Source organism: Tenebrio molitor, chromosome 6, assembly GCF_963966145.1.
Source record: "Tenebrio molitor chromosome 6, icTenMoli1.1, whole genome shotgun sequence".
NCBI lineage: Eukaryota > Metazoa > Arthropoda > Insecta > Coleoptera > Tenebrionidae > Tenebrio > Tenebrio molitor.
The window spans coordinates 1,896,526-1,910,885 of NC_091051.1; the positions used below are offsets into that span (position 1 = coordinate 1,896,526).

At 40.3% G+C, this 14,360-nt stretch overlaps 1 protein-coding gene across 3 annotated transcripts in view; it reads right to left on the minus strand.

Annotated features, from left to right (window-relative positions):
* brat (brain tumor) overlaps positions 1 to 14,360 on the minus strand; it is a 37,518-nt gene that overhangs the window by 14,361 nt on the left and 8,797 nt on the right. The window contains exon 1 of one of the 3 annotated variants that reach the window (XM_069052052.1): positions 11,258 to 11,475. The exons of the other annotated variants lie outside the window; for them this stretch is intronic. The gene's annotated coding sequence lies outside the window, so the exon portion shown is untranslated. Of the gene's footprint in view, positions 1 to 11,257; positions 11,476 to 14,360 lie in introns of those variants that run through there. 3 annotated transcript variants of the gene reach the window in all.

The window sequence follows — 14,360 nt, forward strand, 5'->3', positions numbered from 1 at the left end:
CTTCGCAACCTCGAGTCGCGCCAAGCCGCCGCCGCCGGTTTATCGTTTGAAATGCGACAAAATCACCCGATCTCTGATTGAAAAAAAAAAATGGTAAAAATGTGTAGGCTACACGGCACACCGAAGGTAAACCTGTGATACGAACCGGCGCCGTCCCTGAGCCACATCCGCCTTTACTTTCCCTCTCTCTCTCCTGCTGTCAATTTCTTCGTTTTCCCCCGCACACCCGACGGAAAATTTCCGCGGACCATGACCATGAAAAAAAAAACTCGCACCGAAAAAAGACAATACCCGTCCAAAGTCAACGCACTCTCCGATACTACACTAATCGCCGGGGGCGGGCGCGCGCCGCCCGCTTTTCGCGCCCTGTTTGGTTAATAATTTACTTTTATTGCTTCGCCGGAAAGGTAAACAAAAAACAATACGGTTAGAGGGCGAGGCGGAAAGGGCGACGATAATGTATTATTATCGATCCGGCGTGTGTTTTCAGGTGATCCGGCTGAAGGCTATGCAAACCGCTGGTCCCGGTTATCAATTACTGGGATGGCATCCGCCCCCGCCTGATCGAATCCGATTGGAAAAAATGACGCGTCGAACTTCGGGGCCCCCGCCCGATCAACAAGTGGAAATCGGTGGGATCGATGGCGGCGGCGGTGGCGCCGGAAGACGGTGTCCGTTTTAAATATGGCGGCGGTTGGACGGACGTTGCACGTGCGGAAGATTTGACCTCTCGCACGACCGTATTTGGGAGGAACGACACCGCGACCGCCGCCGTTCTTCAACAGATTCTCTTGCGTCACTCCGTGAATCACAAAATAATTGTCGCTCGGCCATTCCAGATGCGGATGTTGCCAGAATTACCGACAACAAAAACGTTCCACTTAATATTCCTTCGATTCCTCTACCCAGAACTGTGACTTACACAATTCGAACCGGCAACGCCGTCTGCATAGATTCGAGAATCTATTGTTTTCTCTCATCAAATTTTTTCCACCATCTGCTGCGATCGATTTAAATTACACTTTCACTAATTGCCGTATAATGTCTTAACGTAGTTTATGAACCACGGACGAACCACCTCTCACATTCATTCTCATCATTCTGAACATCTGTCGAAAATACTCTCCCCTTCACGCTATTACGCAAAAGCGTTTTACTATTTGTTCATAAAATTTTCATCGACCAATTTAATTCCACTCACATTTAAAATTTACCAATTCTCCTTTCAATTAAATTGATCCGTGAAAATTTTACCGTCGGAAAAAATTCTCCCCTTCACACTATAACCCCCCTTTTACTAAACAACAAATCAAAACGAAAAACCTAGTGCCCTCTATTGTTTACCATTTTCGAATTGCTAAAATAAAAGCATCGGGTCGTGTTTACACCAGTGTTAATTCTTGTTGCCCCGAGCAAACATCCCTAATTAGGGAACGCGAAAAATTAACTCCGTGCAAATTCCCGAAACTAAATTATTCCTGGCCATACATTTAATTTCTATTTCCGTCGACTACTAATTCGGCAGCTTTCATGAAATACATATTTATAAATAATTATTTCGATACGTGTCGGTTTGTATTGCAGTAAAATTTCCGAGCGAATTGCTATTTTCATTGGTGCAACGTAAAACGAATCCGTATTAAAATATTAACAACGTATCATTATCCCCTTTGTTGTCGAGTGGAAAGGATAATTAGCAGGAATTTGATATATTGTTTGTCCATTAAGTTCTTTTAAAACAAATAACGCACGGATAATCCCGCAAACAACCCCTTTGTGATCGCGTTTGTACCGAGAAATTTTATTAGTTTTTCCATCGGATTAAAACGACCAACGAGAGAAAAACTGACGCGGAAACGCTAAGCGAGCGTTTATTGTTTGAACTTTTTAAATCGATTTTTTTTTTATTTAAGGAAAATTTCCGATGAAAGCCTCATTTTACTCGTTTTTCCTCGCTCTAGATTAATCTCGCATAATGGAAAAGTTATTTGTCGATGAAATTTATGCACCCACGAACACGAGAATATTTTCTCTGTGCGGGCGCTGGAGTTGCCACGGTTCTCTAGTTCTTCGTTTGTACGTTGGCGCTGCGCACCGCAAGGTCAATTCGAACAGGTCCAGTGAGATAAGCACGAATACCTAATGAAAATTTGTTTTTTCCAGTCGATTCGTTAAATTCCTCGAAACGTTGAACAATTTATTTAATTATTGATTATAATTAAAAAAAACAATAAAAAGCTACTCCTACATGGTTAACACTTCAAAGAAAGAAAATACCATTATGAATTAAAAAATCATCAGCAGTAAAACGATTGGGCAAGTTTACAAAGTCCAGTTTTTTGGAGTTTGCAAATGGACTCGGTTTTTTAAGTACATCTTCTGCTGTTTCAAAATTACCAATTGTTACACCAGCTTTGGCAAGCTGTACAGAATACAATATATAAACATAGTTTATTAATTCGTGATTTTTTTTTCTCTGCGTGCGAAGCACTGCGAAGTATCTAGTTCTTCGCATCTCCGTTGGCGCTGCGAACCCAAATGTCAATTCTGACTGCCCTAGCCATTCTTTTTATAGATACGCCGTGCCCTGAACTGTACTTTTAAAGTCGCCCACGAACAATGGAAGGTTTTCGTTTTCTGTTTTTACACCGGAGTTCGTTAAATTTCTGAAAACTTCCGGCGAACTTTTAAAACGAAACACAACTTTCCAGGACGCCGCCGACATTCGACCTATACCGTGGTATTTTGATTGGCAAGAGGCGAGAATCCCAACAATGCGACAAAACGGTGCTGCTCCTCACTCGTCGCGGACGCAATTAAAATGGACTCGTCAAGTTTTTGTGGGAAATATCGCACCGATCGATAAGGGACTCTATTTGTAAACAACGTGACGGACGATTACGAGGAATTTCAGCAAAACAGTAAACAACGATGGGAGGACCCCTATTCGAAAAAAACAACAAGTTTCACGACTGGAATCTTTCGAGATAAAATGCACCCTGAACCGGAAGAATCATCTTAATTTCGGGGGCCTTGCCCGCATCTTCCACTTTTAAAAGCGACAGCTGCGCCGATGCGGGCACTAAACGAATTAATTCCGTCTCGAGTTTCGCCTCCCCCCTGGGGGCGCGAACTTTGTCTCGGCCAGATTACTTTTCAACGGGGGTTGGATCCCGCGATTTCTACGTTACGCAACGCTACGGAAAAAATACGCCAGACCAGAACGCCGAAAGAAAGTGTCCGACTCTTACTTTCAGCGATTAACGAAATCGAAAGTGGATTTGCTTCTCGTTGAATAATTTACGGGCGAACCGGTCGGTCCGCCTCTGGACCCTTGCGTTGCGTTGCGCCACGTCGCCGCAACGCGGATTTCGCCGTCGCGCCGCATCAATCTTCCCTCTTCAACTGAACAAACAACTCCGTCCGGCTTTTTTCGCCTCCGCCATTTTGATCGGACGCGAAAAAACCCAACCCCCCGACCGCCCCCAAGGGCGCTACGCTTTATCGGCTGCTCGTTCGATAACGGTTTTTTGGTCGCACGGCCGAAAACAATGAGGAGGAGGCGGGGGAAAAACACAGACGTAATTACCAAGCCGTGAACTTGACGGCCGGAATTTTTTCCCTCCCCCACGCCGGAAGTTGCGCCGTTAATTATCGACCTTTTACCGTCGGACCTACTCACGACAACGCTCCGTCGCATCCATTTGAATAATTTGTTTTTATTAGTGAAAAGACTCCGGGATCCCGCACACGAGTCCACAAATCATCGTCCGTTGGTCCGCGAAAATATTTACCGACGCCCGGAATCAACGATAATGACATAATTGACGTTTTTTTACCGGCGAAATGTCCCCGCGGGATTCGCAACGGTTCGTTCCGCGGAACCGAATCGATTCGTCATTCGGTCACGCCGGATGTGTAAATAATCTCGGTATGTTAATTGATCGAAGACGTGGCACAGCGAACGCCAGTCTCTGCTAGACCGCACTCGTCACAGCGAACGCGCGTCTTCGCTAGGACCGTCGCTGTTGGCTCGCGATCGATCCTGCACGTCCAAGCGAAACAAAAAGGCGATTCAATTGCGTCGAGGTCTTCTGATTAATTCGAAATTCATTTTCGTGGCGAAGCGATCGATCGCAGGAAACTAAACGGATTGTCCGATTGTCGCATTCCTAATCGGTGTCGTGCAAGATATTTACCGCTTGTTATGGAAAACTTGACAAGCGAACAAGGTTGCTGTTTGTGTATTTTTAATTTGTCGACAGCACTTTTACGTTATGTAAAACTGCAAGAAATGCATGTCTTTGTTGTGTGCGGCGTTTCGACACAACCACCCCACTTAAAGCGGGGACACGCGATTTCTAAAAAATTTTTCCCATCGACTGACGACGTCCGAAACACTTGCTCTAAACCTGATGGTTTGCTATTAATAAACACGTCAAGACCCACACCGAGTGCCCAAATTTAAACGCGACGAATGATCGGATTTCCAAAAATTAGCACGAAATTAGCAGTGTGGTCACAGTTCTGCGTTTATCAAAAGCGCTCTGAGGATGCTCCGCGCTCTTGACGAAACGGTAAGAGAGAAATGAAAGAAAAACGAAAGATTCTTGTGGCAAATGAGCAGAAGCAACTGGGAAAAATCATCCCAGGCTAATGAAAGCGATAGAGCTTTTGTCAAGAATTGGGTAGTTCATCAATGATCAAAACTTAAAGTTTCTGCTTCTACGGACCAATAATGATGCTAGTTTCTATTCAAAAAAATAGGAGATAATATAGAAGATACTGATGAGAGAGATAAATCGAGTGACAGAGAGAAAGAGAGAGGGAATGAAAGAGGGAGGGGAAATGAGAGAGGAAGAGAAGAAAGAAAATCCTGTTGTCTCCTATTTAGAAAGGAAGAAATAGAAGTGACGAATTCTTGAAGTAAAAAATCCTATCACTGAGAAAAATGACTAAAAGAGGTACGGAGTTAGCCTTGAAAAAAGATCTCTTCTTCCCAAAATTCCAGGCCAGAGGAGTATATGGAAAAAGTAGTAGCTCTCAAAAATTTGAATGGTGAAGAAAACAAAACTGTAAAGAATGTTTCTACAAGAAAAGAAGACGAAAAGAACAACACCATGAAAACAAAGAGCAACAGATAAAGGGAAAATATAGGAACGAATGATTTTCAGGTTAAAAAAGCAAATAGGGCAAAAAAATTGACAGGAAATCTGAAGAAACTTTAATTTGAATCAATGAAAATAGAAGTGAAAAGAAGATCCATCCATGAGGAGCACCATCTCGCACTGATTAAATTTCAGAAAAAACCGGAGCTCCAATATTTACCATCGTTTCCTTATCGGAATGAAAAAAAGCACCATAAATTTTTTCCCGTACACTATCACCTTTCCTAATGTTTGCCGTCGCTGATTCACTCAAAGTTACGCTCGCTTTATCTTGTTTCGAGGAAATTCAAACGAATTTGCCAACAAATAAAATATTTGTTTGGAACGCCCGGTCACGTGCAGCAACACACCAAACTACATAATGTCGCACCGAAATTTAACCGAAAAACTTCGAAACAAGTCGTCGCCGACCAAAAGTGAAACTAAATAAACAATTCGATCGGCCGACCTTCCACTCGTAAAAATTTCGCCTCGACGAAACCGTAAAATCGAAACTATTCCCGGAATTTTAGACAAGTCCGGGAGGTGAAAAAAAAACTGTTGCCATCGCGCCAATCCCCCTTAACCGTAACTTTCTCGGCGGCGGTGTCGAAGTATCCGCCCCCAGGAGCCTGAATATTTAAAGCGTCCCCGGTGTCGGCCTCCAGCCTTCCACGTTTTAAAAAATTCAACTTCGTTACTTTTTCAGAAGATCGCTAAGTTTATTTAAGCGTTTTATTTGTCGACAATTCGCGAAGAAGAAAAAAAGTGCGCGGCGGGCGCCGCCACAACAACTTAGGCGGTGAACCGCGGCTTTCTGATAAATAAAGTGGCGTCGCGCCACCCCCGAAAAATAATCAAATTGGGACGGTTCAGGCGTAATAAAATTTGGCGGGTCGTGTGCGCGCATAAGCGGCGGCGGCGGCGAAAGAAGCCGCTTTCTACGGCTGAAGCGGAGAGTGAAAGGACGAGCTCCGGATTGCAAAAGTGCACGATATTCGCTCCGGAGGTGATGCAACGCGTCCTCCCACGTCGGGAAAGTGGGCCACGGCGAAGAAGGGAGGAACGAGACGCCCCTGGATACGGCACTATTAATAGAGACTAGGCCAGAAAAATAATAAAAATTCATGGATTGATTCCGAAGCGGCGCATAAATAAACATGAACGGTCGCTTCCTCAAACCAACGGAATCGCAAATGCAAGAGATTTATTAATATTTAGCAGTCCGGGGCCGGCGATTTAATATGGTTTCGTTAACGGGAAAGCCGTTGACGAGTACAAATCGCGACAAAAAGAATAAATCACCGCTCATTTGCAATAAGGTCACGTCGCTGAAAAAACCCCCGCGCCTAATCGCCCTAATTGCCGCGAAACCCTAAACCCCCGGACGGGGGCGCCGAAAGCGTCGAAAAACTTCCTCCTCGACGACGACGACTCGCTAATCTGGAATCCGAAACTCCTCTCGTCGATTAAACCCCGGAGAACATTCCGCCGGCGTCTCGCCACCCCTTCTTTTTTTTATTCGGCGTTCCGGTAAAAATAAAGTGCATATTTATGTTTTCCCCTCTCGATTTATACGTCGCTTTCGTCGATCCCTCGAAAAAACTCCACAACGCGGGGGCGGCCAGTTCCGCGAATTGCCGGTGCGCAACGGCGCGTAAAAACTGCCACAAAAGAGCCAAAATAATGGCTTTTCGGGACGACGTTCGCCCGGCAAAATACCGGTAATTCACAAAGGAATCGGGACGGGGGGCGGCGCACAGCCACGTAATAAAATAAACCGACGACGAAAAATGGGAGATTCGGGGGAGCGCGTGTCGATTTTTCGCGGGGGCGGCGCCGTCGCACCTGCAGTCCTTCGTGCGGTGCGGCAAGGTCTCCGCTCAATTATGCACGGAGCCTGCAGGAGGGCGGCGGTGCAGCAGGAAGGCAGGAAGGCCTGATCGGCTCTTTGCCAAAGCGACGACGGTCACGCGACCCATTTTTACCACTCCAATTAAAGAAATTTAACTTGGGCTAATTTGTGAAAGTTTCCTGGAAGAAAAGTTCTGACCTGGGGGGAGTCGTAAAGGGGCGACCGAAACTCCAAATGTGAAGTTAACGACGGTTGTAGTGGTGTAAAATGCAAATGGCTCGGGGAGGTCCGGTCCTGTCCACCCTTAATCTGCATTTTACCAGAAGGCAATCACCCTCTCTTATTGCTTTTATCTCGTTATTTATGGCCCCACTTAAAACGCTTCCAAAAGATTTTCACCTTGTGAAGCCACTTGCTCCTTCTTACTCCAAGTGATTTTTTAATTTTTATTTCACAGCCGGCTAGATGTGATTCGACTTGAAAGTTAAGTCTCATCTACCTTGAAGTGTCAATAAAGATAAAAAAGCAATCACTATGTAGGTCATTACGAATCGACGAAACAAATTACACTTTAAATGCTTGTTTTTTCTTTGAAACTCCAGAAAACATTTCGCCCTCCGAATTCGAAAACAACGATTATGATCATTAAGGTGCGATGTGTGGATCCTGCAGGTTCGTTATTCCGAATCCCTGTTTTGCGTTATTAAAGGAATATTTTAATGATACACGAACTGCGCCGCCGAGAATACCTCCGAAAGGCAAATACATAAAGCAGTCCTCGGAGAATGAACTGAAATATCGTTGCACGTGTTGCAGCACACCACTGCAACGGACAGATTAAGGCAAATACCTGGAGATTAATATCAACTGCAGTGCACCAGGCGTACTTATTGCGATTAATTGTTTTGTGGAAACTGTCGTGAACGTTAAAATTTATATTAATATCGGGAATGGGCGAAGGGGTGGGGGGCGTGCCGAGCCGTACCTCTTCGATTTGTCACTTTACCACACGCTACAAACAGTGCAGCTTTTAATAATAATGAAGAGAAAAAAAATTAAGTTGAAACAAAAATGCAAAAAATATTCCAAACAAAGTCGGTTCTAATTGAGTAAAAAATGACCGAACAAGTTTCCTAAAGAAGAGAGTCAAAACATTTCCGAAAATTCTTTTTGGGCCCAGGGAAAAGCGAAAATTGAAAGCAAAACGAACGGTCAAAAATTTTTCAGAAAATAATCTAAAAGCATTGTTATCATTTTTATTTTCACTATATGGTACTTTGCACTCCTATAAAAAAAAAAACGCACTTAAAAGTTTATGAGGAAAACAAATGAAAATTATGTTTACAATTACGACATTTTAGCGATAACTGTTTATTTAAGACGTGACTTAAAAAACTTATTGGCTCAATTTTTCAAGTACACACTGTTACTTTAAAGTAAATAAAAAATACTAAACATTTTTATAAAAAAGCATTGTTGTACAGGGTGTTATTGAAATGCGCGGAAACATTTTTACCACAAGCTTCATATAGAATTCGGAAAAAATATTTAAAAAATTCTGTCAAAAAATAAAATGACATTTATTTTTTGAGCAACATTTTTTTTAATGGGTTTTAGTCTTCTACGCTATCCCACAATCTCATAGGTAAAATTTCGGCACATTTTAAAAATACACCCTGTACATATATCATATTTTATAAAACGTACACCAATGCGGCTTCCTTGTTTTAAAGCATATTTCCTATAGGTTACTTCGTATTGGCGTACATTTTATAAAATATGATATACCGGGTGAGTCAAGTTTTACCGCACTCCCTATTAAAAAATTAACAAAAATTAGGAAACTTTAGGGTTACATTCTCTTGATATAAGACTTCAAATGTGTGTAATCAATTTTCCGTTATCACTTCATTCAGAGCTATAAAAATTAAAAAATCGATTTTGAGCAAAAAAAAATTTTTTTCGTACACGCTCATAATTCACAATTAATTTAAAGAACACATTTATGAAATTCGCATCAAAAGAAAATTATTCGTTTTTGAATTATTCCAATTTTAACAGTCAGAGCGAAAAATGACCAAGATTTACAGCTAAAGTGTCATAAATAGATATCTCATTGTTGGGAAACATCTGTTGACAACTTTTCTAGTAATTCTTAAGCCCCTAAAGGGTACCATAAACAACCTACGTCAACTTCTTTTGTGGAACTGACCGCCCAATTTAATAATAAATCATAGCTAAATTTTGCACTTTAAGATCAAATTCCATTTATTTCAAAAACCTGTGATGTTTTCATGATTTTAATGACACTAAATTTTTCCTAAATGTTTGAAAGGACTCTCAGCGAAAAATTATGTATATTAATGTAGCGGTTATAGAATTAAAACGAAATCTTTACCTGTTTTATTAAAAATTTTGAGAATTTTAAATTGATTAGAAGTGGGTGTTTTCGCTCGGGCGGTAAAACTTGACTTAAAGTAAATCAAAAATAGTAAACATTTTTATAAAAAAAAGCATTGTTATACTGGGTGTTATTGAAATGCGCGGAAAAATTTTAACCACGAGCTACTGGCTTCATGTAGAATTCGGAAGAAAAAATATTTTAAAAAATTCTATGTACATATGTCAAAAAATAAATGACATTTATTTTTTGAGCTGCATTTTTTTTAATTGATTTTAGTCTTCTACGCTATCCCACAACCTCGTAGGTAAAATTTCGACACATTTTAAAAATACACCCTGTATATCATATTTTATAAAACGTACACCAATGCGGTTTCCTTGCACATTTCCTAGAGGTTACTACGCATTGGCGTACATTTTATGAAATATGATATACAAGAGTGTATTTTTTTACCTATTTTAGATGCCACAGAGTAGAAATTGTTGCTGCTAAAACGTAATCCGTATTACGTAAAACATGTTGGAAAGGATTAAAAAGTATTGTTATCCTATTTACTTTCAGGAAACGGTAATCTCTGATTTCTATCAAATTTGTGCACAGATAATGCATTGTAGAGTTTATCATGAGGGAAAAAAACATGACCTTCTTTCCTTACTATATTTTAAGGATAAATATTTATTTAGAAATATATTATTGAACAACGTTTTTAGTTCGTTTGGACAATTTAACTTTCGATCTCCAAAGTCGCAATGAAAAATTACAACTGAACTGTCACAAAAAAAAAAATTCTGAAGCACAACACAAATCTAGAATTACCTAGAAATGGTTATTAAAAAATAAAAATATGTAAATATGGAAAAGATTTCTGGCCCGCCATTTTCGAAATTTTACAACTGTCAGATGGGAGGATCGAAATTAGAAACGAAAATCGAATCATGAATGCCAACAGGTTTGAAATTGTGCGATCAAGCCGCAACATCTGTACAAAAAAAAACTCGAAACGTCAAAAATTTTCCAAAAATCTCCTTTCGCACTGGCACTTTTGTGTGAGAGTCGAGCCTCTCTCGTTTTCGGCACATTAACGCGACTTTCGTTTGTGTAAAAAACACACGAATTACTTTTAAACTGTCGGTAATTACCCAGGAAACTGGCGTTGCAAAATTAACGATTGTCGAGTGCTAGTTAAAGAAGAGAATGCGGTGGTTTCTTTCAGACCGATCGAAAACCTTGCCCTTAAACTCTTAACGATTTGGCGTTTAATAATCGTCGTTGCGTTCAGACAAAAAGCCACCGCTTTCCAGTCGATTACCTCTCGTAAATTTCGAAACCTCCACCGAGAACTTATTATAAGTTTGCGGCAAAAGGAAACCGCTCGGATAGCGGTAGCGCCGCATCGCAGGAAAAATAACCATAACTCGAAACTGTTTACGTTACAAGACATTAATGTGTACTTTATAATTCCGGGGCGCGCACATGCAACCGTTTCAAATATGTACAACACTAACAAACAGAAAGAACCTCCTCGGAGTTTATTATTCTACGCATTTAACAAAGTGCAGCTGGGGGAAAAACGAACGGACTGTTACTGCATGCACGCGTACGTCACCGATGACTCTCCTCCTCTTCGACGCCGGCGAAAAAATTCGATTTCGACACAGTTTGGGTCAACAAACTCGCATCCGTCGGACCTGGCGCGAAGAGATCCAGGACCTCTTCCTGCGAGGTTGCAGCGGGGCACCAGGTCAACGCTCTTGCCGTTGTTGCAATTGCGCCGGTTGCACCACGCGCGATTCTTCGATGGGAAAGTGAAAGGCCGTCCCATAGGAAGAAGGCTCCCGGAGTGTCACTCACCGGTCGAGGATCGTCATGTTTGAACTGGCACGCCCACACATCAGGGATAATGAAGGAGCGTTCCCACCGGAACGACCATCCAGGTCGTTAATCCGTCCAAGAGACGAGGGTGGTTAATTAGTGAGGTCGGACCGCACCCCCGGCACCGTCTCCGCCGGATAACTGCACCGAGGCTCGAGGCGTTGACGCGAAAAACAAGACCGTCACGACGAGCAATTCGGAACGAAGTGGCCGAAACCGAATTAATGATTTTGGTGGAGTTCCAACGGTCGCGAACGTAAATAAACACGTCGCGGGAAGGACGTGCCGGTGGCGGCGGCGGCCTCGGGGGGCGACCGGCACGAGTTCCGCCGCCGCCTTCGAGACGTTTACGTCGAAGAAAAAATTTCTTCCAACATATACAAAATTGTTTATGTTCCCTTTTCACATGATCTAAAAAAAGACGTCGCGTTAAAAACATCAGACGCACATGCTTCCAAATTTACTGTCGACGTTGCCGAACACACCAACAGAGCGTTTTCCAAATATATTCCGACACGACCTTGAACTTGATGGTCGGCTCCAGCGTCGTCGACGTGGACAGGGCAACAAACTCCCGACCAAAGTTCCAGGTCGGCGTGGACAATTTTCCGAGAGTTTCGATTTTGTCGATGATGTCGTCGACGTTTCGATCACCTCGCAAAAACGAAAGTTTTTTAATTGAATCGATAAGAATATAAAAAATGCGGCGAGAACGCAGTCGGACATCAATTTTTTAGTTTATCTCGCTAATTAAAAACAACAAGAAAAAGTTGCTCGCTACGTTAACTGTTCGTTAAAAAAAAAAATTATGACTGACGAAAGGAAAATTTTGCAAATAAACATTTTAACAAAATTTCAACTTTTCCGTCAACATCTTTTTTCACAGTACCGTGCGAGTCAAGTTTTACCGCCCGCACGATTAACCCTATTAAAACATGAATAAAAAGTACGAAACTTTAGGGTTACATTCCCTTGAGATAACACTTCCGTTATCACTTCATTCAGAGCCATAAAAACTAAAAAATCGATTTTGAACAAAAAAAAAATGTTTTCGTACACGTTCATAATTCACAATTAATACAAAGAACACATTTATGAAATTCGCATCAAAAGAAAATTATTCCTTTTTGAATTACCTATTCCAATTTTAACAGTAAGAGCGAAAAATGATCAAAATTTACAGCTACAGTGTCATAAATAAATATCTCATTGTTGGGAAACATCTGTTGATAACTTTTCTAGTAATTCTTAAACTCCTAAAGTGTGATGTTTTCATAATTTTAATGACACCAAATTTGTCCTAAATGTTTGAAAGGACTCTCGGTGAAAAATTATGTATATTAATGTAGCGGTTATTGAATTAAAACGAAATCTTTACCTGTTTCGTTAAAAATTTTGAAATTTTTACAGATTGCTTTGCAGTGATACACAATCATTCCTGAATTTTTTCAGAATTTTAAATTGATTAGAAGTGGGTGTTTTCGCTCGGGCGGTAAAACTTGACTGACCCGGTACTTTCAATAAATTCATTGGTTCCTTGTTAAACATATTTCATAGTATTTCACATTTTTTGATCCTGAAAAATTACTACGACGCTAATCACATTTTACAAGGAAGTCAATATTTTTTAACACCTTTTAAAGCACTAATTTAATATGAATTAGCATCCAGACTGACACACCAAACACATATTGGATTTAAATTGATTCTTGAATGTTCCATTTCCCCAAAAATTTCATTTTTTAAATTATGTACTTATTTCTCTAATGTAAACATTTTTTAAAATTTCCTGGAAATTTTCTCCAATAAACAAACGAATGATCTTATTTTGTTGACAATTTTTACAAAGCTAGAATTTCTATTTCCTTCATATCTTCAAGTTTTGGAAATATGTATGTTGTAACAATTTTGACACGATTTTATCTGCTTACATATTTATTTTTAGACCTCTAATCTTACAATAAATTTATTGCTTCCTTACAATGACACATTTGATGCTATTTTTACCTATTTCAGTTATTCGTATGTCATGAAGCTAGTCATTTTAGGAAAAAAAACAACAATTTCAAACAGGATTTTTTTTTTGTCTTAGTTTTATCTGATTTTTTTTCCAAACAGATACATTTCCGGAGAACATATCGATCCCTCCATATGTTCCATAATGACTTTATCGCCTTCTAATAAAAAATTCTCAAAAAAATCACTCCTGGTATTTTTCCAATCATATCATTTAATTTATCATCCGTTATCATATCATTTAATAAAAGACTTCTTTTTTGAAAATGTGTAAAAGCAGAATTTATATTTCCCTGACAACTTCCGAGTTTTAGAAAATGTAACAATTTTGACTTTTATTTTCTGAAAAAAAAAAAAATGTTCACACGATTTTGACTCTTGTTTGACTAAAAATTTTAAATGAGACCTTTCCACAAAGTCTTCGCAGATATTTTCAAAAAATGTGATTTTCCAAAAAAAAATCCTTATCTTAGATTTCTTAAAATAAAAATGCAGTTTTTACTTTTGTGTGAACTCTAATCTAAAGAAGGAGGGTCTTCCGCGTCCTAAAATTTAAAAGACCAAAAAATCTTGGGGATTTTTTTCCAAAAATTCGAAAAAAAGATTAACGCTTCAAACGAACAATCGAAATTGCTTTGTCATCTACTTTTACAGAACCAAAATTTGGATTGGTCGACTTGAATTCTTATGAAATAAAAACTTTGACGGCATTTTGACTCTTCTTTCTTCACAACAAACCTTTCATTCTATTTTCCCATTCTTGGCAACTCCAATCGTTTCAAAAAACAATTTAAAAGCGCAATTTCAAGCGGCGAAAATTTCGTTACGTCTCGAAGTACCAACTCAATCCGAATCAACCTCTCGATACATTTCTGGAGCAGCAGCATCCGACATATCGATCCTCGATACGTTCCACATGTTCTCAACATGTTTTATTTATAGCTTTATAAAAACATTATCTTCCCGATATCGATATTTCGTCCGATTCTCAACATCTGCCGCCTCCCTGCCCCCGTCACCCTCCAATCCGATTGATTGGCCACTTTAATCGGTTTCCAATGGCAAC